The sequence below is a fragment of the Mirounga angustirostris genome, unplaced genomic scaffold (genome assembly GCF_029215605.1).
Source record: "Mirounga angustirostris isolate CCGP_5_RB_7025 unplaced genomic scaffold, mMirAng1.0.hap1 SCAF_10, whole genome shotgun sequence".
Taxonomy (NCBI): Eukaryota; Metazoa; Chordata; class Mammalia; order Carnivora; family Phocidae; genus Mirounga; species Mirounga angustirostris.
In genome coordinates, this window is record NW_026991718.1 from 19,211,726 (window position 1) to 19,238,977 (window position 27,252).

General features: G+C 40.2%; 1 protein-coding gene across 10 annotated transcripts in view; it reads left to right on the top strand.

Annotated features, from left to right (window-relative positions):
- The first annotated feature begins 791 nt into the window (after window positions 1–791).
- The window catches only part of NCOA1 (nuclear receptor coactivator 1), a 238,050-nt gene continuing 211,589 nt past the window's right edge, over window positions 792–27,252 (top strand). For 9 of the 10 annotated variants that reach the window (XM_045884197.3, XM_045884189.3, XM_054509635.2 and 6 more), the window contains exon 1: window positions 792–1,172. The gene's annotated coding sequence lies outside the window, so the exon portion shown is untranslated. Of the gene's footprint in view, window positions 1,173–1,570; window positions 1,704–27,252 lie in introns of those variants that run through there. The other variant, XM_054509634.2, reaches the window with a different exon arrangement.

Genomic DNA, 27,252 nt, shown 5'->3' on the forward strand with positions numbered 1-27,252 from the left:
CGCCACTTTTGGAAGTAGTACTTCCATTATAGAATAAAAAAAAGCGGGTAGAAAAGAAAGGTGTGGGCCCCCTTGAGGGGAAATCTCTGTCAATGACAGACATTTTGGGTAATTCATGGAATTGCAGAGCCAGACGTGTCAGTCAGATCTTTTCATCTGTAAAACGAAGGGGGTTAGATGATCTTTCTTTTTCCCTTGTCTAACAGTCTGTGAAATCATCTAGGCAACCACCTCCCAATTTTACAGGAAAAAAAAAAGAGTCCCGCGGGATGTGTCTCTCTCAAAGTAATACAACAGATTAGTGGAGGGCCAGGCCCAGAACCGACTCCTCCCGGGGGTGCAGGGCCTCTCGCCGCTGCATCTCCACCTTCTCCGAAAGATAAGCGCGGCGGGAGGCTGCAGGCCGGGCGGCCTAGCTGAAAGCACCCTGGGGTTCTAGGCGGCTTCCCGGCAGCAGTCGGAGGAACGCCCCGAGGGGAGGGGAAGAGTTGGGGCCTCCTTTCCCACACTTCGTTAGGACGCGGGCCGGGGCGGGACCGCGGCAGCCCTCCCGGGGGCGGGCGGCCGGCAGAGGGCGCGGGGCGACTCCTCTCCGCGGCCGGGCGGGCGGGAAGCGCTCTGCCCGGGCGCGCCGTCGGAGCTGGTGGGCGCAGGGTCGCCGCGGCCCGGCCGGACCCGAGCGCGCAGGGGCGGCGCGGCGGGCTGGGCCGCGGGGAGCGAGCGAGCGAGCGGGGCGGGGCGGGGCGGGGCGGGGCGGGGCGCGGAGGGGGCGGGGCCGCGAGCGGGGGGCGGCGGCGGCGGCGGCAGCAGCGGCGGCCGAGGAGGAGGAGAACATGGCGGCCGCGGAGAGCGGCTGAAATGCCTGTTCTTCAGACCAGGCGAGCGGGAGTCTGACGCGATCCGCCGAGCCCTCCCCTCAGACGGCTGGACCGCGGCCTCGAGCGCCTCAGCCGCCCGGTTCCCTGCTGCTCCCTCGAGCGGAGCCTGCGTCTGGTTCTTCTGCATCCCCCTGCGGGGGGACCCCTGCTCCGGAGGAGGGGGCCGGAGAGCCGCGGCGGCGGCGGCGGCGGCGGGCTCCCGGCCCGGGGAGCGGCGGAGGCCGCGGCGGCGCCGCCTCGGTCCCGGCGAGCGCGGCGCCCGTCAGCGCGGCCCAGAGGCGGCCGCGGCGGCAGGTGAGTGGCGGGCGGCGGGCGCCGAGCCTCCCGGTGGGCGCAGCTGTCACGAGCCGCGCGGCCGCCGAGGCCCTAGGGGGCGGGGAGCAGCTGGCGCCCCTCCGCCCCCCGCTCTCCTTTCTCTCGGTTCCGGCCCCCTCCCACTTTCCCCGAGTTCTCCCTCTGCCTCGCGCGGCTGGAGGGGGCGGAGGTCGCAGCTGTCACGGGCGCCAGCTGGGGGCTGCGCCCGCGGAGGAAATTGCTGCAGCAGCGACTTCGTGGCCCCTTTTCCCAGTTGCCCTAGTTAGCGCCTACTGGGCGAGCATCCGCGGAGGGTGCGCGAGGCTCGCGGCCGCCGGCCGGGCGTGGGGAGCGGCGCCCCCAGCCCGCGGGCGCTCCCCGCCGCCGCCGCCGCCGCCGAGAGGGGGAGCCGGAAGTCGGCGCGGGCGCCCCTCGGCCCCGGCGCGCGCGGTGACCTTGGCAAGCCGGGCAACCTCTCCGAGTCTCGCTTGCCCGGACTGCGAAATGGGGATGACCATGGCGTGCCTTTCCGTAAGCGCAGCCTTCGACGGCGCTTCTGTTCGCCCCGGCGCACTTGCTTTTACCTTCTCCCGGCGAGGGCTTTCGGGGGTAGAAAGGGGATGGATAAGTGAAATTTTGCTGTAGGGCTAGGGTTTGGCCCCCTTCCTAGGAGTCTGCTGAAAGGACCTGGGAGGGGGAGCCGACGTGTTGACTGGACGATCGGGAGGTGGGACTGGTTAATGGTCAGCGGCAGAACTCGAGCCGCCCTCTGGTCTCTCGGAAGAGAAACGGAGAAACCGGACACCAGGGTCCCTAGTCCTTACTGCCCGGCTGTGGGTTTTGTTTTGTTTTGTTCGTTTTGCTTCTTTTTAAAGCAGTCACCCCCATGGTCTAGACACTGACGATGTTAGAGGGAGACGGAAGGTTTGACAGTAAAGCCTGTGTGTGTGTGACAAGGACAGTCCACGGTGCTTTGGCTGCGGAGTTTGTTGGGGAGGAAAACTTGAAGCTGGAGGATCTTTTAGCCTTTCATGCTTGGCTCTCCTCGTTCACTGTAGAAACGTCGAAGAGGCAGGTGTCCTTGTGGAGAAGGTGACATTTCTTTTTTTTCTTTTGAGAGGGCGAATTTTTAATGTCGAGTATGATGATGGTTGAATGAAGGGTTCTTGAGCGAATTGCAGTCCCAGCACCCTCTGTTGATGCCAAGAGTAATCTCTGTGGCGATGATTTGTGAGGGCTGAGGCTTACACTTAAGTGATTAAGAAATCTTCAAGTGTCTGTGTAAAACATTGCTGTGGTGGAGCTTGCTGTGCTGCTGAAGGGATGGATATCAAGGGTTAAATTTGTTTGAGGTTTGTCTCTTCTTCTGGAATTGGTTGGAGGTTAGGCTCAAAAAAAAAAAAAAAAAAAAGAAAAGAAAAGAAAAAAAAAAAAAGTTGGCCAAAGGGGCCTCTCAGCTTGTTTCACAGAAGCTATGATGTAGTAGGAAGGGGGTCAGATTTCTTCATGTTGAGAATAATGTGAAAAGAAAGTATTTGCTTGGGTCTTTTGGCTCTTGAACTAGAAATAGTTTTGGGTGAAAGGTAGCAGTGGGGTTTGATTGAGCTTAATAAATGGTCATTCCTTGAATTATTTGTCATAAACTAGATACAATTTGGATGTGTTTCTATTTTATCTCCTGTACTTTGTGGGAAGGGCTAATTTGGTTTTGTGAACTAGCATCTGAAACGTTTTCCCTCCATTTCTTATTTAGACTTCATGCTTTGGGAACAGTGGATCAAAAAGGGGACCTGAATAGGGAAATGCATGGTTTGGAGAGAAAATGGAGGGGTGTTGCTTATAAGAACAGGTGTTTGGTTTGATTTTTGTAGACATTTTACACTGCTTATTTATTACGTTTATTGAACTCACAAGGAAGTTTGAGTTATAAGGTGCAAAACTTGAATTTGACGTAGTTTGTCAAAATCTCTTCCTCATTTCTTTCTGAGAAAATCTGTAGGATTGTGTCTATTAAATTGCTTTTTGTGTGGTTTAAGCCAAGGGAGTATTTTAGATCTGCATTTTTGGGTAAGTGGTTTTATTGAAAAAAAGTGCTTGATGGAACTAATGGTGATTGTTCCACTTAAACTGGGATTATATAGACAATGCATTTTCCTCCCTCTTTCTGCCAACATTTGTTTTTCTTTCTCCCTCAATTCTAGGGTTTCATTTCTAGAAATCTGGGCTGGAAACAGAAGCAGCAGTTTGTATAATCCCAAGAATTTGCTTATGCCAGGAAGCTGTAAGGGTAGCATGAAGTGGGTGTGATATAAAGATACTGCTACTACTTAAGACATTTAACTGTTGAGGGAGTGTAGGGTCAAATTTAATTTTTGTTGAATTTCCTGTTTTGTGTGTATGTGTTAATCTTTTGGTGGGCAGAGGATTGGGTTGCTATGGTGCTGACTGGTATATATTGTGAAAGTGCTGGCAGCATTTCATGCTTTTACTCCATAGGGAAGGGTGGTAAACAAGCCTAAATAATGTTCTCAGGATGGAATGTTCTCTGCATGTACTCTTGATCCTGCTAATCCAATGACTGGTCTTCACCAGGACTAAATGTTGAGTAAGTGATGAGCGTGGTGTAGAGGTGCTGAAAGGTGGAGTGTGGGAGAGAGGATATTGGACATTCCTTGAAAATCTTTTCTCTCTTGGATTATATATCACAGTGTGATTTCTAATTGTTTTTCAAAGACTTTTAGCCCTCCCTTCTTTGTTGTCATCAATTTTATATACCTTCTCTTAGAGAGAGACTACCTCTTTTCCTTACTTTAGTTTCTCTTTTTTTGCCTCATCCTCCAAGGGCTCCACATTGTTTGAATATAATGTGGCATATCTTTTGGAGTTAGTTGGCCTTAAACCTGTGGCCTGACATAGCTTTCATTTTAGGGCACGTATAGGAGGTCAGTATAAGCACACGCTACCTGAAAGTCTTGGGGCACGGGAAGAGATCCCTAGGATGCTCATTATTATCTTGGTAGTGGTTTTTGCCTTCTACATAGGATAATCACAAGAATTCTCAGAGGGCCATCAACTGCTTTCCTGGCAGAGGTCCAAAACCATGTGGTAGGCTCCTTTTTTACATTACCTGCAAATACCAGGCACAGATGGGAGTGTGGGACTGGGTGAAAATTCATGCCATCCAGGAGTTGAATCAGGTCTGGGCTTCAGAGCTGCACAAATTTCTTGCCATGGTGTACAACTTTCCTACCCACTGGGACAGACTAGACTGTATAGGAAAGGACTTCCTTGTTGCTTCTTTCCTCGGTTAACCACTAGTTTAGCCTTTGGTCATTGGTCACTGAGAATGGGCCCTGTGGCCTCTGACCTCTTTTCTTTGAGATGAGGTCTAGTCATTTCAAGCCTTTCCTTCTTCTTCCTTCTTTATATTTTAGCTAGACTTTGTACCTTTCTCTCAACATATGGGGTTAGAGGTCATAAAATGGCCTAGTGGCAACTGGGTACTGTACTTGGTTGCTTAAAGAAGTGCAGGAATTTTTCTATAGTTCGGGACAGTGTTTTATGGGTGTACAGTATTTGGATTATAGATATTTGGAATATAGAAAAAATGGTTATTTTATATTTCCACAGGATATATGGTTGAAGAAGAGAAATTATTACAAAACACTGACATCAACATATAAATCCAATTCGGAGGTGCAAGCAGAGTGGGTTGTTGTATCCATGCTTCCTCCCCCATACCCCCATCTGCAGCACAGTATTTTTGAGGCTCCTTGAAGTGACAGGCTTTTAGAAAAGCTTAGTATAGTTACCATATTTTGAAGATAAATAGCTTATGCCAAAACAGAAGCTATAGTCACTTGAGTTGTGTAAGACTTGAAATTAATCACCCTCTAGTCACCCTCATCTTACATATATTTTGATCTAATCTCTCCCCATGGATGTTTTAGTGTGGACTCCAGCCGGGAAGTTTAGCTTTACTGAGACATCCTGGACCGGACCATTGGGAACAGACAGATGAGACTGATAACATTAGGTGCAGGCGAAGAGGCAAAATACAACTATAAACAGGACTAGAATTCTAATAATACTGCGGTGTCCACTGTTTCCAGAGTGATACTTTAACTTTGCTCTTCTAGCTTATACTTTTGAGGCAAGTTTTAGGTTTCTTTTGGAAATGGCGGTTTGACTTCAGAAAGGGATGATGTCCTGGCTCTTCCAGATACTTAGTAGATATAACCTTGGGCTAATTATGTAACCATACTAAACCCCAGGTTTTCATGTGTAAAATCGAAATAATGTACTTACCCCTCATATTGTTACGATCTTTAAATTATTAAATAACAAAATAGGTCTAGCATAATGATTGGCACAAAGTAAGACTTTAATAATGTTTTCTTACACTAACGTTACCAAAACATACCACTATCTAATCCATCACCAAATTCTGATTCTTTTCTCTGCAATTTGGATTTCCCCCTTTATTTCTGGTTCTTCAATCTGGTCTTCCTGTCATTTTGCACATGGAGTGAAGAGAGTCACATCGATTCTGGGGGCCTGAGTTTCTTTATCATTAAATCAGCATATTGGACTGATTTCACATTTTTTCCTTGCGCTAAATTCTTTGATTTGTAGGGTTATAGCTGTTTGCCTCCATGCATTTGCCTAATTCATCCTACACAGAAATGCTTAATAAATTCCTTTCCAAAATGGTTTTTCATGTTATTGTTTGTAGCGGAGACTTTCTGTGGGCAAATTTATCAAATGTAAATAATTTAAGCAGTACTTATATTTCTCATTCCAGAAAATTTGCTGCAGGTGGCATCTGTAGAAATGCTTTGTAAACTGTAAAGTGCTACACAAGTGAAGAAAGTGTTATAATCACCTGTACATATCTTGCTTTGGTTTTATATGTTTCATTTTCTTTATTTAAATTGTTTCCTTTTCCTTTATCGCTTGACCTTCAAAAACAGGGTCAGAGTAGGTCTGTTCTCTAGAAAGCGCGATTTTTATCACTCCCTTAGCATCAGTTGCTCAGTTTTTTCAATATACTAAATTTCTTATTTCTTTTTTCTTTTTCTTTTTCTTTTTCTTTCTTTTGGAAAGAAATCCTTTTTTAAAAATTGTATGTTGAATTGTTTCCTAATTAGGTTGGAACAGTCCTTGAGATGGCATGAACCACACAATTTAAAAAAAAATAATGTATTAAAATTTTTTAAAATTTAGTTTCATTGAGTTAACATATACTGTATTGTTAGTTTCAGGGGTAGAATTTAGTGGTTCATCAGTTGCATATTATACCAAGTACTCATTACATCAAGTGCTCTGCTTAATGCCCATCACCCGATTAGAACCACACCACTTAAAGGGGCTTTAATGGTAATTTAGCACAATCTCCTTAATATTACAGATGAGAAGACTAAGACCAGGCAAATATAATAATTTTCATGGGTCACGTACTTAGTGGCATTACTTAGGCAAGAACCCAGGTATTTGGCTTCCAGGCTTCCTTATGAGAGGTTTTGTTTTGTTTTAGTATTTGAAAGTTATTACAAAGATTTTAAATTTTAAGAATTTTAGTAAGCTTTTAAGTAATGTGTAAGCGAGGAGGAAAGGAGTATTTTTATTTTTTGGCCAAAAATTGTCAAATATTGCAATAAAGTATTAATCAGGAATTACTTAAGGCTGTTCTCTCAAAAACTACAAAAGTGCCTCGAGAGAAATGTCTGCTTTTCTTGTATGGCCCTTATTCAGAGTCAGCAAATATTTATTGAGTGCTGTCTCCGAGACACACTGTACTCAGGTCTCAGGTACTGTGCTTGTTTTGCATGTTACATTTTATAAACGAGGAAACAAGGCTCAGGGTGGTTAAGTGGTTGGTGTAAGATTGCACAGCTTGTAGGTATTAGGGATGACATTTGAGTCAGGGTCTTCTGACCTGAAATCACAGGCATCCCTTTATTTATTAAAAAAAAATATTTTATTTATTTACTTAGGGCGCGCGCAGTCTGAAGCAGACTCCCAGGGGCTCGATCTCACGACCCCAAGACCATGACCTGAGCCTAAATCCAGAGTCTGAGGCTTAACCAACTGCGACAGTCAGGTGCTCTGTCACAGGCATACCTTTGAACTGGCTTCTCTCCCAAGAGTGTTTGCCACAGTTGGCCACATTGTAGCCCTCCTTTCCTTTCTGGGCTTTCTCTGTTCCTTACATGTGCAGTGGAAACTCCTGTAATCTCCTTGCTTTCTGATGACTCAGGAGCCCATATATACCAGTTGCTTAATGATAGTGTCACTTTAAGATTTTTGTGCTGTTTCTCATCTCACCTTTGTACTTCAGTAATGTTGATTCTTTGGTGCTTCTGTCTAGGTAAGCTTATCTTTGAATGGTTGGTTTTGGATTCTTAGCAATAAAATTCTGCCTCTCAAGTTTCGTTAGCATTTAAATAGCTAAAGCTCGGGTGGTTTTTGTTTTGTTTTTTGTTTTTTTTTTCCATTTGGAATAAATTGCTTGGTCATTCTCTGTATTTCCACTTGTACTTTTTTTTTTAATGTAGGCTCCACGCTGGGCGTGGAGCCCAGTGTCGGGCTTGAACTCAGACCCTGAGATCAAGATCTGAGCTGAGATCAAGAGTGGGACACTTAACTGAGCGCCACCCAGGCGCCCCTCCGCTTGTGCTTTGAATGGTTGATCTCATTCTGATAGCTTTAATATAGTACATCTTAAAGTTTTAGTTTGCCTATATGATTAAAATATTTACATGCTTTTATTATCAAATATAGATTTGATTGTTTAATGGAAGACACTCTATGTGAGTGCATATAAGATATTACACCATATTTGACCAGATAGGTGAAGGATGAAATGTCCTTGCTTTTTGAAAGCACCTGTATGTGTAATACTGGCTTTACTTTGGTGAGTTTGTTTGGAGGAAATCAGGGGGAAAAGTTGCTTGTCATCTCATACCTCCATCTCCATTCCAGGTGGTACAGGAAGTCTGTAATTGAATTTCTAAGTAGCCACTCATTCATTCAAGACATAGTTATATAAGTACCTACTTTGTTCAAGGTGCTGTGTTGTTAAAAGATAGGGAAGTTAAAAGATAAGATACAAATCCTGTTCTTAAGGAGATTATGACCTAAGAGAGGTGATAAGACGAACACACAAATACCTATAATACTGATTGAATGTGATGAGTGCTGTGAGAGAGGTATGAAATAGTACTTTGAGGATTCAGGAGAGGGAGCAGTTACTCTCATTTGAGAGTGATCAGGGGAGGTTTCATGCAGGGCTCTGGGTGGACCAGAACATTGAAGGCAGGGGATGATTTGTATATGAGTGAGGGTGAGGAGAGCAGTATATTAAGGAAGATTAAATAGCAAAGATGAAAGGACAGAAAAGCTTGGGATTATTTAGGAGTAATGAGAGGGGAAAGTGCAAGGAGGAGGGTGGCACCAGCTGAAGAAGGAGGAGGGAACCAGATGCTGTAGGTGCAGTAGCAAGACATTGCAGGATTTTAATGGAGGGAGGTGGTGGGGAACAGTGAAGTATGCAGATCTGGATGAGATCTATGAGAAATGTCAGTTTTCCAAATTTACATAGATTTTTTTTGGCAGGTTTTACACCCCAAATTTTATATTTTCATAGTTTTTGAAATGATTCCATATGTAAGGCTTACCACACTAGGAACTTATTCACTCGTTTTTATGTATATTTGAGAACAGATTATGTGTTTTTTTTGATAGGAGTTAGTACAAAATCTTTTTCACTGGCTTATACTTTTTTTTTAAGCAGTAGCTGTTTTTTTTTTTTTTTAAAAATAGAGTATTATCATTTGGCATTTATGCAGTGGACTTGTTTTTTAAGTGTAAAAATGTCATCTCCTTGTAAAAATATAAGTGTATTTCTCTGTATAAGTGAGGTTGGTCATGTAAGTTGAAAGTCCCTGGCTCTCAATATAGTTCATGATTTATTTTACTGATTTATTTATGCCCTGCCATGTTCCAAAAAAGGATTTAAGGCAGGATATGTCATGAAGAGTCTTGGACCTTGTTCTAGCCCTGTCTATTATTTGACTGAACTGCTAGCCAACGTTACACTGAGGGAACAGTGTTGAAGACAACTCGTGTCACAGAATGTGCTGCATTTGTGTCTTTTGCCAAACTGGTAGTAATTCAGAGATGGAGACAATATAATTAGAGTACCTTTAAAGATAACTCCTTTAAACTTTGCTAGCTGGTGAGGGAGATTGGCTGGAGGGTACTGATAGAGCTTTGACCCTTGAGAGCCCAGGCACAGTTAGAACCATGGTGTCCACGGTACAGTTTACATAAAATTATCTGGGAAATGGGAAAAATGTTAGAGATCTGTAAGGAAGGTTTTTTTTTTTCCAGTCTGTTGTGATGTTTTACAGTTTATAGGGGCCTGGGTAACTGGATTTTCCAATTTGTTACTTTAAATAGTAGACTCTTAACATACTTTGTATTGCAGTAGGGAGTCACCATGCAGATCTTTTGTATAATATTTCATAGAGGTTAACTGGTCATTAAGGCAGAGGTCTTAAGAATTGTCAAACTTAAAGGTGACTTACTCATTTTTCTTTCACAAAAGCACAGAGGTTCCAAATTTGCTGACGTTTTCTGTGGCAAGTGGCTGTGAGTAGTATGCTGCCTAGCAGATATTTGTGAAAAATAAGCACACTTACTTTATCTCCCCCTTTGGCATGATGGTTGGTTCTTAACAGTGACTCACCAAGTAACTAACTACCTTTCAGAACAAAATAAAATTCAATGTTATAGACAGAGGTTATTGAAAATGAGTATTTAGAACTATTTCCATCATTATTGGGTTTAATTGCTGAAAATGATGTGTGTAACTTTAAGAATGTTTTTATACAAACATTTGAACTTAGGAAACAGAATTTTCTAACCTGTATAGAAACCTTGTAAAATTAGGCATTTCAGGTGAGAAATGAAGTAGAAAATGTATGTAAACCTAAACCAAGTGTGTGTGTGGGTGGGTGGGTGGGTGGGTGGGTTTTTAGTGTCTTATTAAAGTATTTTAAGAGTCAAAAAAATTAGGCATTTTAGTGATTTTGTGCCTTTCTCTTGAAAATATAAAAAAGCAATACCATTTGATTTATTAGGAAGAACAACTGGTTGTCATCAGGAAATATGGAAATGCACTAGCTGAACTGTAGCAAAAACCTTTGCATAAATGGTCAGTGGGATTGAAAATTGAATATCATATCATGTTTTATACAGTACAGGAAGTGATGCAGTTCTTTCATTTGGTTTTACCCATCTTTGTGAAATAGATATATTTTGACTATGATAGCCGTTAAAATAAAATAAAATAGTTATTTACTATAAAAATGAACTGAAATTTAGAACCAGACTTCAAGTTGCCATGTTACAAAATATGAAAGCAAAATTAAAAAATAACAAACCGTGTTCAATCACATTACTCTCACCAAAAACAGTGGTATTAATAATTGTGTTTATCAGGAATAGCACAAAACTTTGTCATAAATAAGTAGTATAAATGCTTTAGAATTATTTATTTTATTATAAGAAATGTCATTCTGTTAAATTTCCATTTTTTGTGTGTGCTTTACAAGGTACATAATTTATTGATGTGGTGTGCACTGTATATAAATTATAAATAAATATACATATATGGCTCCCTATTCAAAAACTTTTAAACTGTGGAGTATATGATAGAAAATGGTTATCAGTGTTTTCTAGCAGGGGTTCTTAACTAAGAACCCACGGAATTCATAGACTAAGAGTCTCTAGATAGGCTTTAGAGGGTGGCTTTAGAGGGTCTGTGAATACTCTGAGATTATATGCAAAATTTTGTGAGTGTGTGCATTTCTCTGGGGAGAGGGTCTATAGCTTTTACCAAATTCCCAAAAGGGTTCATGACCTCCCCAAAGGTTAAAACCTCTGTTGTTAAGGACCGGGACCTCAATAACTCCATTCATCCAGTCTTCACTCTTGCCAAGTTTAATGGATATATCTGATGTCATTACTCAAGCCTGCAGTATGACTGGATTTGCAGTCTATTTTTCCATTTTGCAATAGATGTGATTACACTGCCTTTGGCCTTTACAGATGTTTGAGTTCTATTTGTTGCACAACTACCTGGCCTTCATCACTTGGCTGCTCCTATATATCATTTCCCACCTCTGCCCTCCTAAACCCCAATCAAAAAGAGTGGACCTTTTGTAGGTATGTGGAGATGGGAATGCATATAGGTATGGCAGAGCCCAGTATCAGTTCAAGTGTAGGGAGACCCTCCTGGGTAGGCTGGAATTCACAGTTGCTGTGCTTTTAAACTCTTTCGTTCTAGCATTTGAATCTCAGCTTTCTAGAGTCCTTAGGGTCTGATTTGACATATGCTAGAAATACTTTCCAAGTTTGATCAGCTGCTTAGATCTATTGCTTTTTCTCCTCACTGTCATCGTTCTGATTTAGGCCTAATTATTGTGATGGTGTCCAAGGTGGTCTCACTCTCCCCAGTGGGTTCCTTTTTAAGTCTGTCCTAAATTTTGTTTTGGGGTGATCATCCTAATTTTTATTTTCATTGTGTTATTTGCTTAAAAACCTTCAAAGGGTCTTCATTACTGTCAAGATAAAATTGTTACTTAGCCTAGCATTTAAAGCTTTCCAGTGTCTGGCACCAACCTGCATTTCTGGTCTCATTTCCCACTATTCTCCCCTAGTAAACTGTTCGAAATAAATTGTCAGTTTACTGTCCCTTAAACATCCCTTTGGCTTCTCTGTTTCTACTGCTTTACATAGTCCTTTCCCTGGAATGTTCTCTCTTATCTTACTCTGTGCCTCTTGAAATTGTACTTATCCTTTAAAGCTCAGCTGAGATTCCACCTTGCTTGTGAAGTGTTCAGAATATGAAATTTGAAAGTAATCTCTTCCTTCTATGAACTCTTTTAATATTTATTTTCCTTATTATTCATTTGACACTTTACTGCCTTGTACTGTGTGGAATTTTTTGTTTTCATGTGTCCTATCTCCCAAATTAGGGTATGAGAATGGCAAAAGGGGATTATGTTTTATATTTTGTCCTCTGCAGGGTGTGTCCTCTGCATACACATAGTAAAATATTTGACAAATCACACTGATTAAATCATAATGGTACTTATTAATGTACTTCAAGAAAGAGACCTTTTTTTTTTTTTTTTTAATGTGTGCCTGGATTACTTGTACATATTATCTAGGGATTCTCTTTACTGGTTTCAGGGTATTTGGGAAATTGAATTGGAAATCAGATATTGCCTGGAGACCATGTAGTCCTACAGCATAAGAAGTTGGCTGTCATGGGCTATGTTCAAAAGTCTGGGGAAGCCTGGTGAGTCATTGTTCTCCAGTGTAGAGTTCTACCTGCCATGGATAACAGAAAAACTTGTCTTCCTTCCTCTGTCTCCTTTGTCATCTTTGAGACACAAATTCCTAATGTCTTGGGGATTCCTATACTTCTGTTCTAACTTCTCAGCCCATTCTTCTCAATAAATTTTTATTGCATACTTATAGGTTGATGGTGCTTTGGGGAGCCAGGAAGTTACCATATCTTAGGGTTCCTGCCTTTCAAGGAGATTGTAATCTCCATAAGGGAGTCTCATTTGCTTTAAATCATACATGAATTAAAAAAATCATAGAAAAGATGTCATATGGGTATATATAACTATCTAGTTACTTGCTGAGATATGTGGAAACTCCTGTAGCACTTACTATTTTTAGCACTCACTTGAAATTTATTATCATGTATACTTATTTCTGTTTTTACATGTGTCCTGTTACAGCAACCACATTGTAAATTATAGAGGGAAGAGCATTTATTATACTAGTTCTGTGTCGGTAGCACAGTGCTTTCATCATGCCTTACCCATTGTATACATACATAGTATGTTAATAATGATGCTAGGAGGCTGGCATGGTCTGGGTAGGCTTCCTGGAGGAAGTGGAATTTGAATTAGATTTGTAGTATATGGAATATTAATTTATAACGTAGTCTCCTGGAACATGAAAAAAGGAGTCTGTAGTTAAAATAATAAAGTATGTTTGGTGCACTATCTGGAACATGGAACCTCTTTGGTTACTGTGCCTTTGGCCCTGAAGTGACCCTCATCACTTCCTCTTATGCAATCCATTGGTCAGTAGTAGTCACGGAGCAGCTGCTTAAGGGTCTAGGAAATGTGGGCAAGAAATACTTGGTGAGCAATAAATGTTTTACCATAGTAGAATTGGCTTGCTTTAGAGAGGTGAGTGAATACCAGAATTGGTAGGCCTTGCTTGGAGTCACTGAAGTAAAGAGGAATTGTTTTGTGTGTCAGTCTAACTGAGATTTTCATTTTTACTTGTAAAAAGAACTTGTAATGTTGAATGGTAGACCTTGGGACAATTAAAGGAGAAATTTTAATAATGTCTCTACTTTAGGGGTAGGTAATATACATTATTTTAGTTTAGATGGTTTGCTAACATCTTTAGAGTATATATTTGAAACAGGTGGAAAGTGATTATTTGGTTTCAGTAAGACTGATCCATAGCTTTTCTACATATACTGTTTGACTGGTGACATTATGGGGTGAGAAAAGTGAGAGAGGGCATAAAGGGCTTTTCTGACACTATTGGAGACCTTTTGCTGTCTGAGGATTTCATAATATTTCTCCTTAGAATCCCTGGAAGTCTTTTCCCTCCCTCTTATCAACATAATGCTAAGTAATTAAAATCTGTTTTCTCAGTTTTTTGTTCGTCTTTTTTAAGATTTTATTTATTAGAGAGAGAGGGAGAGAGATTGAGAGAACGAGTGGGAGAGGGGCAGAGGGAGAAGCAGACTCCCTGCAGAGCAGGGAGCCCTATATGGGACTCAATCCCAGGACCCTGGGATCATGACCTGAGCCAAAGGCAGACGCTTAACCGACTGCACCACCTAGGCACCCCTTTCTTTCATCTTTTAATTTTTGGTTCAATAAGGACTATTGGGTGGTGGTTAAAATGTTGGCCAAGTATGCAGGATTAGGAAGCCCAGTTTCTTATTTATACATGAGGCTTATTTTCCTCCTAGTTTTATTAAAGTCATCAACCCTGAACTTTTTAGACTTTAGGCTTTCTTTATGACTGCATTCCAGTAGCATTCATTTAAGTTTAAAAAATAAACCACATACGTAAATCATAGCTATATTCTCACTTTTTCTTTTTTTTAAGATTTTATTTATTTGAGAGAGAGAGAATGAGAGACAGAGAGCAGGAGAGGGAGGAGGGTCAGAGGGAGAAGCAGACTCCCTGCTGAGCAGGGAGCCCGATGTGGGACTCGATCCCGGGACTCCAGGATCATGACCTGAGCCGAAGGCAGTCGCTTAACCAACTGAGCCACCCAGGCGCCCCATAGCTATATTCTAACAACAAATTCAAAGAAAGGAAGTATATAGAGTTAAAAGGTGAAAGTCTCTGTAGTGAATTATATGGCAGCTGTTAATTGGGGCTCCCCCCTCCTCCATTTCGGGGCACAGTATCTTTCCTGGTGGCCAAGGGATGGGCCTGTGACCTAGGCTGGATATTTATTTATTTATTTATTTATAATTTTTTAAAAATAGGGTGCACACACAACGTGGGGCTTGAACTCACAACCCAGAGATCAAGAGTGCATGCTCTGTTGACTGAGCCAGCCAGGTGGTCATAGTTTCTTTGGACACAGTGATTGCTGCAGAATAGCTCTATGACCAATACAGGTTCAGAGCCTTTCCTTGAGACTGAAAAACAGATGTTGGACAGAGACAAGCTCATTCCATTGGAGTTGCTAAACTGAGAGTGTGCCTGGCCACATGAAGGAAGCCTGTCTGCTCTAGGAAAGAATGAGGCCAACCTACAGGGTGAAGCAGAGCTGACTGAAACAGACGGTCTCTCTCATACTAAGAAATGCACAGTCACACACATTCTCACATGCTTGCATGCGTGAACATGGGGAGTCATTGGAACCTCTGGATCCACTTGAACCTTAGATTAGATCCACCCTATATATTCCAGTTAAATGAGCTAATCAGTTGCCTAACTTGCTTGTGCTAGTTTGAATCAGGTTTTTATCTGTTGGAACTGAAAGTTCTGACTAATTCAGACCCCTTTTGGCATCTATCCCTCCTTTCTTCCCTAGCCTCCCCACCCTTCCATAGGATCATATTTTTTGAATTGTCATAGACTTTCTAAACTTAATGTCATGGGAACTTTTTTATGTCAGAATATGAAGGAGCCATTTTATCTTTGCATAAAATGCTATATAGCTGTTACATTAGATGTATATTCTGTAATTTAGCTGTCTTTCTCCCTTTTGATGGACATTTGGATATCGAGTTTTTTGCTGTTGGAAGCTATGTTTTGGTAGACATCCTAGTTTGTACTTTTTTGCACATGTATGAGAACATACTTATGGAATTAATGGTTATGCACATTTAAAATATTGATGTCCTTTCAAAATGTTACCCCAAAAGCTATATCAGTTTACACTTCTACCAACAGTATATTATAGTTGCTGCTTTTCCCCAACTTTATCAACTCTGGATATTATCAGTCATTTCTCTCTGGGCCCTATTTGATGGGTGAAAATGGTATAACAGCATTGTTGTAATTTGCAGTTCCCTGATTATTGATAAAGTTGTTCCTCTTATCAGATGTTTATTGTATGTTGGATTTTTTCCCTCTAAGGTTCTTTTATTCATATTGTTCACTTTCAGAGGAAAATTTTGGCCTTATAAGAAAATACTTTTTTGGCTCACCTCCATGGAGAGGTGGGCTGGCTGCTTGGTATCTTCAGCAGTTAGGCTCTTTAATTTTCTTTCCTTTTTTTTTTTTTTTCCTAAGATTTTAATTTATTTGAGAGAGAGAGAGAGAGAGAGCACAAGAGGGGGGAGCGGGAAAGGGAGAAGCAGACTCCCTGCTGAGCAGGGAGCCCGATGCGGGACTCAATTCCAGGACTCCAGGATCATGACCTGAGCCAAAGGCAGTTGCTTAACCAACTGAGCCACCCAGGCGCCCTCTTTAATTTTCATAAGAGGATATTAACCTGACTCTGTACTTGAGTGTGAAAGTATTTAGTCTACCTGTAATTGGCAGTATAGAATAGCTTCGCTCTAGTGAGTATGTATCCACTTACTTTGCTGCCCAATTCTTATCAAAAATCTACCAGTCAGAAACAGCACTCTCTGAGAATTGCTTAAACACACTCAGTCCATGCTCTAGAAACAGTTTTTACTTGGATCAAGCCAGAATACCAGAAAGCTAAGTATATAGATTGCATTGTTTTAGAATGGGGTAGAATTACTTTACGGAATTTTTATTTGGTATAATGCAATCAACCTTTATTGAGGGCCATTAAAATAAATAGCTTTATAAAATTTAGTACTCTTATTATACTCTTACTATAGAATTCTTGTGAGCCTATCATCTCCTTTATCTTAGTGTCCTTATTGATGTTGTAATTCTGCTACTACTGTTATTATTAGCAGTTATCTGGAGGACTAAGACTGAACACAAAATGAGCGAATGGCTGATGGTGAATACTTTTGCCCAAAAGGAGACACCATTCTGGTTGAGGGGTTATGTAATGGTTTGGAGTGTGGACTCTGGAGCCAGATTCCCTGGGCTGGAAGCCTGGCTCTGCTGCTTAACCTCTTGGTGCCTTAGTTTTCTCATTTGTGAAATAGGGTAATAATTGTACCTACCTGTACAAGGTTGTTGTGAGAATTCTGTGAGTTTACAAGGGTTGGGGGTAGGGACCTGGGGAATTGGATGAAGGTGGCCCAAGGTATAAACTTCCAGTTATAAGATAAGTCCTAGGGATGTAATGTAATGTACAGCATGATGGCTATAGTTAAGACTGCTGTAAGATATATTTGAAAGTCACTAAGAGAGGAGATCCTAAGAGTTCTCATCACAAGTTAAAGAAAAACATTTTTTTTTTCTTTTTTTATGTATCTGTACTACATGATGGATGTTAACTGAACTTACGGTGGTCATCACTTCACAGTATATATAAGTTAAATCATTATGTTGTATACCTTAAACTTACACAGCGCTGTATGTCAGTTATCACAATAAAACTGGGGAAAAAACTGAACTAAGATAAATTGACCAAAAAAAAAAAAATTCTTTGAGTTTAAACATGTAAAACGCTTGGAATATGCCCAGCCCAGCACACATGCAATGAAAAAGAGCTGCTGCTGTTCCCCCCTGCCCATTTTTTTTCTTATAGTAAGATACACATAACATAAAATTTACCATCTTCACCATTTTTAAGTGTATAGTTCAAGCTGCTCTCATCACCATTATTGTTTGAACCCATGTAGTAACTTTTTCCCCAGGTCTTGGTACCAGGAAAAGCTGTCTTTCCCCTGACTGGCTGGTCTGCTTATATTACACAGTCATGACTCCTGTAGCCCATGGTATTTCTCTCCGTGCAAGGGAACTCAGTCAAATGGGCAGTCCTTCCCTTGCAACTTCATAGGACCTTGTGGCTTATAGTTTGTGTAAATTTACCCCTCACTTCATCTTATTTTCTTCCCTCACTTTCTCCTTGCCCCAGTCTCATCACTTCCTTCTTTTTAATTCTAATGCTTTCTGTGAGCTCACATCTTTTTTAGAATACCATTGACATAAACAAGTAATCTGCATTACAGCAGGTGCCCATGTTGAAATTTCAGATTAATTTTCATTCAGTTTACCTTAACTGACTGCTTCTTGATGACACGGAGGTGCTGTAATTTTCATTAAGATATCTCAAATCTCATCATAGGATGGGTTACTTCTGGGAAGGTTCCTGTTGACAGCTAATCCTGTTCACGCTGTGGGTTTTCTTTTAAGCTTCAGTTACAAAAGTGTTCCTTCCTGACTTTTCTTGTTTGTTTTTTCCCTTGACCTTTGATCCAGCCATCTCTTGTAGATTGGGAGAGGGGTTTGGGGAGGATCATTTTAAGAACCTATAAGTTTGTAGTCTTTAAAAAATACTCTTCAGAGTAAGACTTTTATCATAGATGTAGCACAGAAAAAGTAAAAGCAATATTGTTATTGCTTTTCTTTTAAAAACCAGAATGTTGATTTGTTGATTTACAAGGGGTAAAAAGAAATGTCTGAAAGCTTAAAATATTCTTGAATATTTCTGGTTATGTCCTAATGTATTCTCTCCCCCAAGCAGATAATACGTGGGGCTGATGCTATGCCTTTTTTGGGGGGAGAATCAAAAAAGTTTTTTTGATATCAGGACTGATTGAAATGTCTTTTAAGTCCTTTTTAAATTTGTAGATTCCTTCTTTCTTTTTATATGTTGAAGAACCTGGGTGGTTTGTCCTATAGAATTTGTTACATTCTGGATTTCTGTTTAGTTTAACATATTTCTTTCCCCTCTATGTATGTAAATTGGTAGTTTGACACAGAAGCTTGATTAAGATTTAATTTTGTGTGTGGGGGGTAAGATGACTTTATAGATAGTATTATGAGACACATAATGTTTGGTTATCTTTTGGTGATGTTAGCAGCTATTGGTATTGCTATTGGTTTTTGATTCTTAAAATCCTAGCGTGATCACCATGGTGTCTAGATAACAGGGAGGTATTGCCTGCAAATGCTACGTAGAGTCTATGCCATGCAGTAGGACTCCTGGTGACCATTTGAGAATGAAGCTGTGTGGTGTGGAATCAAAGAAGACCTAAGTTTCAGTCTTGGCTCCTGTGTTGAGGAGCTGTTTGATCCTTTTTTTTTTTTTTTTAAAGATTTTATTTATTTATCTGAGAATGAGAGAGAGAACACAAGAGGAGAGAGGGTCAGAAGCAGAAGCAGACTCCCCGCTGAGCAGGGAGCCTGACGTGGGACTCGATCCAGGGACTCCAGGATCATGACCTGAGCCAAAGGCAGTCGCTTAACCAACTGAGCCACCCAGGTCCCCAGAGGAGCTGTTTGATCTTGCCTAATTAACAGCAACAGTTGTAGCAGCTACCATTTCTTTAGTGTTTATTTTACACCAGGTTCTGTACTAAGCACTTTCTATACGTTGTGCAATCTAATCCTCATAACTATGCTGTGAGGCAGGCATTATCATCTTTATTTTGCAGTTCACATTGCTGAGTAGTGAAGCAGGGATTCAAGCCCTGCTTCACTCCAATCTTGTGCTCTTAATAGCTCTGTTCTTCCATGTCTGTAAAAGGGGGTATAAATAGAGCTGCCTTATCTATCTTGTGGGGTTAACAAGGTACTGTGTGTGAAAGTGCCTTGAAAAATATTATAGATGTTAAAATGAGAAGTGTGCTGGGCTGGCAATACACAGGAAAGGTGAAAGTGGAGGCCTTTGCCTTTGGCTAAGTGATAGTGAAAAGTGTGGACGGAAAGAAAGCTCTGGTCACTTTCTAACTTCTGTTTCCATTACTACTGCTGTTGACATGTGGGAGAGTTTCCTTCTCTTGTTAAAATTGACAGTGATAGATTTTATGTGTGGTAAATGTCATATGTCAGAGGTCGCTTAAGAGTCTCTAGGTGAGTAGTGATGTCTTGGTTTTACTCCATGGGCCACATATGTAGGCTCATTACAGATATTTTTAACTGAGAGAGCAAGAGTATAGTCACAGTTCTTTTTCTAAAAGGATGAATATTTATTAAAAGTAGGGGAAGTGCTAACTGAATTTGTAATGTAGTATTTCTTTAGCTGGCTAGTGGGTATATCTGTTAAAATTATTTTCAGTACCTTTTTTGCATGCCTGAAATATTTTATAGTTAATAAAGCTATTATTTAAAGTGCTAACCACAATATTTGCATGTGTAACAGACAAGAGAAATGGGCCTGAAGTTAGTACCTTCAGGTCTAACCTTCAGCAATTTGTTATCCATGATCATTTGATAATGAGTACATGGACAACTGTGTTGAGATCTGTTGTCATTTCCAGCTCGAAGGCAAGGATATTGTGATTGATGACTGATGTCTGCCTGAGGCCGACACGCAGAGTGTAGGAAAATGTGTTTTGTTTTGCTAAATGTTGGTAAGCCACGGAGCTTGACCTGTACACATTTTCTTGGTACTGTGCTTATTGCAGTTCTTCTGTTACTCTGGGAATCATACTGTCATTTTGTATCTACTGTGGTGAAATATTTAGGATTTGATTATGATATTCCCAAAAAAGATTTCCATTTATGTATGTATGTATGTATATAGGCTCCACACCCAGCGGGGGCACAGTGTGGGGCTTGAACTCACAATTCTGAGGTCAAGACCGGAGCTGAGATCATGAGTCGGACACTTGCGAGATACCCAAGCGCCCCTTCCTATTTATTTTTACTATTATTTTTTGAGATGTAATTCACATATCATAAAATTACCCTTTTAACGTAGCTTTTAGTATACTCACAAAGTTATGCAAGTATTATCACTAATATCAGACTATTTCATCACCCCCAAAAGAAATCCCATGGAACCATATAATATTTGATCTTTTGTCTCTCTCTTCTTTGACTTTGCATCGTGTTTTCAGGGTTCATTCAGATTGGAGCATGTATAGCTTTTCATTCCATTTTATGGCCAAAAAATAGTCCGTTGTATGGATAGACCACATTTATTTATCTGTTCAACTGTTGATGGACATTTGAGTTACTTCTACTTTTTGACTATTATGAATAATGCTATCAACTTTCATGTCCAAGTTTTTACATGGACGTGTGTTTTCCTTTCTTTTATTAATACACTTAGGAGTGGAATTGCTGGGTCATATGGTTAACTCTGTGTTTAGCATTTTGAGGAATACAAACTGTTTTCCAAAGTGGCTGTACCATTTTACGTTCCTACCAGCAGTGGATGAGGGTTCTGATTCCTCCACCTCCTCTCCAACACTTATTATATGACTCTTTGATTCCAGCCATCCTAGCAAGGGTAAAGAGGCATTGTAATTTGATATGTGCTTCCCTAATGACTAAGATGTGGAACATCTTTTCATCTGCTTATTGGCCATTCATACATCTTTTTGACAGAAATGTCTACTCAAATATTTTGCCTGTTTTAAAGTTTGGGTATTTGCCTTATTATTGGATATTAAGAGTTCTTTATATATTTTAGATATGAGTCCCATATCAAATATATGATTTGCAAATACACCCACCCATCATGTGGATAGTGTTTTCACTTTCTTGATGGTGTCCCCTGAGGCACAAAAGTTTTCAATTTTGATGAAGTCCAATTTATTTTTTTTTTCCTTGTGCCTTTGGCATCATAACTGAGAAACGCTTGCCTAATCCAAGGTGATGAAAACTTATGCCTATGTTTTTTTCTAAGAGTTTTATAGTTTGTTTTTTTTTTAAAGATTTTTATTTATTTATTTGACAGAGAGAGACACAGCGAGAGCAGGAACACAAGCAGGGGGAGTGGGAGAGGGAGAAGCAGGCTTCCTGCTGAGTAGGGAGCCCAGTGTGGAACTCGATCCCAGGACCCTGGGATCATGACCTGAGCTGAAGGCAGACGCCCAACGACCGAGCCACCCAGGCGCCCAAGAGTTTTATAGTTTTAGCACTTAACATTTAAATCTTTGATACATTTTGAGTTAATTTTTCTGTATGGTATGAGGTAGATTTCAGTTCTTTTTGCAACAGAGATAAAGCTCATTGTTTTTTAAATTTGCATGTCAGCAAGACCCTCTGATTCTGATTCACCTCACTTGATAATATTTTAATCAGTATATGATTTCCTGCCACTTCATTTGTTTCACCTCTGACTCCCTGCTAATGAGTTTAAGTGGAGTTTCTTTACCAAAGCCATGTTAACCTTTGCACTTAAAAATGTGAGAATTAGGAGGAAGTTTATTCATCACACAGTCCAACCTCTTACCAGAGTAAAAGCTTCAACATCTGTGACAGAAAGGCTTTCAACTTCTTTTTGGACACTTTCAGAGATGGTTAGTTCACTGAATTGTATTGCACTATAATGCAGTAGTTACATTAAGAAATCTTACCTAATCAAAAATCATGTTACAGGGGCGCCTGGGTGGCTCAGTCGTTAAGCGTCTGCCTTTGGCTCAGGTCATGGTCCCAGGGTCCTGGGATCGGGCCCCGCATCAGGCTCCCTGCTTGGCGGGAAGCCTGCTTCTCCCTTCCCCACTCCCCCTGCTTGTGTTCCCTCTCTCGCTGTGTCTCTTGTCTGTCAAAAAAAAAAAAAAAAAAAGTTATAAATAAATGTTTCAGAGGGAAATGGTAGTTATCAAGCTTATCAGTAGTTTATCACAGTTTTAATTATATTTTTCCTGTAGCAATTTAAGTTAAAAGGAATTGCTGATTATATCATGTTATGGATGGAAAGTTTGTATCACCCCAAAATTCATATGTTGAAGCCCTAACCTCCAGTGTGCCATTGTCAGAAGGTGGGGCCTTTTGGTGGTAATTAGGTTTAGATGAGGTCATGAGGGCGGAGTCCTCGCAATGGGATTAATGTCCTCATAAGAAGATACTAGAGAGCTTGCCCCACCCCCCACGGCTCCCTAGCCTGTGAGGATACCGCAAGAAGGCAGGTATCTATACACCGGAAGAGGGAGGGCCTCATGAGACAGGGAATCTACTGGTACCTTGATCTTGGACTTCCCAGGCTTCAGAACTGTGAGAAATAGATGTTTGTTGTCTAAGCTCCGCAGTCTATGATATTTTGTTATAGCAGCCATAACTAAGACATATCATAACCCACAGTGTTTTATAATTAAATGAGAGCATTATACCCACCAGCACAGTAGGAGAATGCTTATATTCCTAGAGCAATTCAGCTCAGTTTTAAAAAGCTAATGGTTAGAACATTTATTCTTTTATTCAGCTGGAATATTTCCCCTGGTAACAGCTCTCCATTTTATCAATGTCCTCTTAAAACTTGGCGTCTAAAATTAAAGTCAGTACTTCACATATGCACATAGTAGTACAAAGTATGGTTGGCTGATAGTTTTTGTTTCTTTTTATATAAACCAGAATTAAGCTGTTTTTAGTAGCCATATCTTTGGGGCTTATATTGAACTTATGATCAAATGAAACCCCTTTTTAACAATGTACTAAACTGCATGTCCCATTCCTTTGAAACTTTTTTTTTTAAAGATTTTATTTATTTATTTGAGACAGAGAGAATGAGAGAGAGCACATGAGGGGGGGAGGGTCAGAGGGAGAAGCAGGCTCCCTGCCGAGCAGAGAGCCCGATGCGGGACTCGATCCAGGGACTCCAGGATCATGACCTGAGCCGAAGGCAGTTGCTTAACCGACTGAGCCACCCAGGCGCCCCCTTTGAAACTTCTTAGAGTTGCTGTGAAAGTTGCTTTAAAATTGGGCTCTTCTCTGTGGCTTATTCGCTGTATGACCTAAGCCAAGATACCGAATTTCTTTGACCTCATTTATCTGTCAAATGGGGATAATACCTCCATTTTCACATTGTTGTTTGGGGATTTAATTAGATGAGTTGTGCCTATGCGTGCATATGCCTCTAGCACTCCAAATGGAAATAGCTTGTGAAAACCGTCTTCTGTCACAGGTGCTTCTTTGCTGGCTTTACTTACTCTTGGTCAGATATTGACTATTTGTTAAATAGAATCCACCCAGTTCAGATCTCTGTTTATCTTGAATTGATAGGAAATATTTCAGACATGCAGAAGAGAATGAAGAATAGAAGAAAAATTATTCCATGTACCATCTACCTAACTTAATTGGCTCTTCACATTTTGCTGTATTTGCTTCAGATTTTTTTTTTAAGATTTTATTTATTTATTAGCAAGAGAGAGAGTAGAGGGTGCGTGGGCACAAGCGGGGGGAGTGGCAGGCAGAGGAAGAGAGAGAAGTAGGCTCTCCGCTGAGCAGGGAGCCCAATGTGGGGCTCGATCCCAGGACCCTTGGGATCATGACGTGAGCCGAAGGCAGATGCTTAACTGACTGAGCCACCCAGGCGCCCCTGCTTCAGACTTTTTTAAAAGAGTAAAATACTGTGGAGTTGAACTCTCTGTGCACCATTCTTTCTCACTTTTCCTTCCTACCCATTCCCTAGAGGTAAAGCACTATCCTGAATATATTTGTTTCCTTAAATAATGTAACTGTTTTGCATGTTTTTAAAGTATAGATACATACTATACTGCAATGCGCTCTTGAAATGTACTTTTTCTTCCTCATCATTTTTCTATTGCAGTTACATGGTAATTTATTTACTCATTTGCCTTTGGGTAGTTATTAAGTAGTTATCAATTTTTTATTACTAGACAATGTTGCAGTGACCATTCCTGAACTTTCTTCTTGTGAATATGTGTGAATTTCTATAGAGAACATGTAGAGGGGTGTGTGTGTGGGGGGGGGGCTTGGAATCACTGATTGAGGAGTATATGCCTCTTCCGTTTTGGAGAATAATTTGACATTACTTAATAAAGTACACTAATTTAGACATTACTGCCAGAGTGAAAGTTTTACTTTCCCTACATTTCCTCCACCAAGTTTTAGCATTATCTAAAATAATGAATTCATCAGGTTCTAGAGGGTGAGCAGTTATTAGGTTTAACAGTTTCTCTGGCCAACTTTAGAAGCCCTTGGCGTGTGTAAGGAAACACTTATACTATCAAATGAACAGGCTCTGGAACTGTGTGGCTCCAGGTTTGTATCTCACTTACTCTGGTATACCCCATCATTCATTTGACAGGTTTAGTTGAAAAATAGCAACTTTTAATTTCTTGGCAATAACACAGTGCTTTTATTTGATTTTATTTGATTATATTTTATATATTCAAACACTGCATGTATGCATTTTATTTGATTATATTCTATGTAGAGCAAGTAAAGTAAGATTCTAGTCTCTAGCAATTGCGACTTAAAATAATATTAGCCAATTAATAAAATTGGTATAGGATATACTAGGGTAATAAAATGTAAGCATAAATAGAAAGTTAAATTTTTATGGTTTAAGACTTTGACATTGAAAGACATTTGTGATCATTTATACAAAGTAAATATGGTTAAGTATAATATAATGAGTGTTAGGTGAATCTGTAGTATGGTTATGTTCTGATGTGTGCTGGTAGTTCAAAGACAAAGACAATGTGTGTTTATTGGATTAAGAAGCAAATGTGTGAGCCAGAAATAAAGGTGCTTATCACATCTTGACCCTTACTCAAGCTCCAGGCATCAGAATAATTTATAGCTGTTAAATTTAGTTTAGCATTAAGAAAGAGCTTATCTTTAATTTTTAAAAAGTAGTATTAAAAACATATTTCTTCTGAAGTTCCTAAATTATTAAATGTACATTTACGAATAACTTATTTGGGGGACATTTACTTTGGCACCCATGCTAAATTTATTTCTCCTTTGGTATTTTGAGAGATTTAAGGTCATTCATGTTATATTACTTGGTTGAAAACTGTCTTGCTGTGTTGCTTGCTTGCTTGTTTTTGTCCCCCTTGTTAGGAAAGGAAAATGCAATATTGTGGAATGTAGGGAAAAGTATTTAAAAGTAGAAGGGAGGAAAACTTAGAGCAAGTAACTAGCCATATATAGTCCTATCCCTGGACAAAAGCTGTTAATAATTGTTGGATTTCTGAAAGTTACAGTATGAATTTATAATTTTATTCAGAATTTTTGGTGTTCTTTTCCAAAGCAAATAACTGTTCTTTAATTTTTTGGATCAGGAGTTAAAAACAAACAAAAGCAAACAAAAACAAACAAGAAACAGGAACCTTCAGTGATTTTCTTTCAAGAAAGAAGGTATTCTTAGTCTGTCACGGAGGAACAGCCATAGCGGCTCAGCTAGCGGTAGTCCGTCCGCTCTGAGCTGCCTGAATGTGACCTCCTGCTGTCGGCTGCCTGGTGGTAAACAGGCCGAACCTTGCTCTGCAGGCTGTAAAGGCACAAGTGACATGGACCCTGACCTACAAAATATATTTTTTCTTTTTATGAATATGAATAGAGTTTTCCCCTTTTTAATTGAGGAGGAGCAAAGACAAAAGTTCACCAAGCTATAAATGCAAATAACTATGTTATTGTTGTTACCTGAGCCAAACTAATGGCCACCTTTATGAAATGTTAGTAATAATTATAGTAGTAGAGTTTACATTAAAAAAAAATTTGGCCTAACCTTCCCTTTAATTCTCAGTCTGGTATGACCTTTTAGTCTCTTCTCCCATCTGTTAGTTTCATCTTTCTCCCTCACTGGTACTCCCTCTGTTTTACTTATTGATTTAAAACTGCCTCTCTAACCTTTTCTGCAATGTACTCTCCTCTCTATCCAGCTTTCTTCCATTTTTGATATATCTTTAATATAATATGTTAATATACCAGTGTTTTTTTCTACACACACCCTGTAACCACATATACACACCATTTTGTTTGTTCTACACAGTGTTTTAATTTCTGTTGAATTTGAGTGCTTTAAGTATGTATTCTGTTTAGTAAGATATAGTCCCTACTTCTTCCTGTTGGCTTGAACTTGCCTCATTTACACACTTTTGTTACTTTGGTGATTGTAGGGATTTGAATTTATACTTTTTATACTATCCTATATACTATATTCTCTGTGAAAATGCAGGAATGGAGCCATACACATATGTTAAATTGATTTTTGGCAAAGGTGCCAGAGCGGTTCAGTGGCAAAAGGGCACTCTTCAACAAATGATGCTGGACAACTGGATAGCCAAATGCAAAAAACGGACTTTGATCCATATTTTGTACCATAGTAAAAGAAAAAAATTAACTCCAAATGGATCATCGAACTAAATATAAAACCTAAAATTTTTTAGAAAAAGGATAGTATAAATCCTTTGTGACCACTGGTTAGGCAAAGATTTCTTAGGTTCAACAGAAAAGATGTGATCTAGGAAAGAAACTGATAAATTGGATGTCATCAAAATTGAGAATTTTTGACCTTCAAAATTAAGAGTGTGAAAAAAAATAGCCATCAGAGAAATGGACACTGAAGCACAAGGAGATACCACTTCACATCCAAAAAGGTCAGATAATAAGTGTTTATGAGAATGTGGAGAAATCAGAATCTTCAAACACTGGTGGGAATATAAAGTGGTGCAGTCACTTTGGAAAACATTCTGGCAGTTTC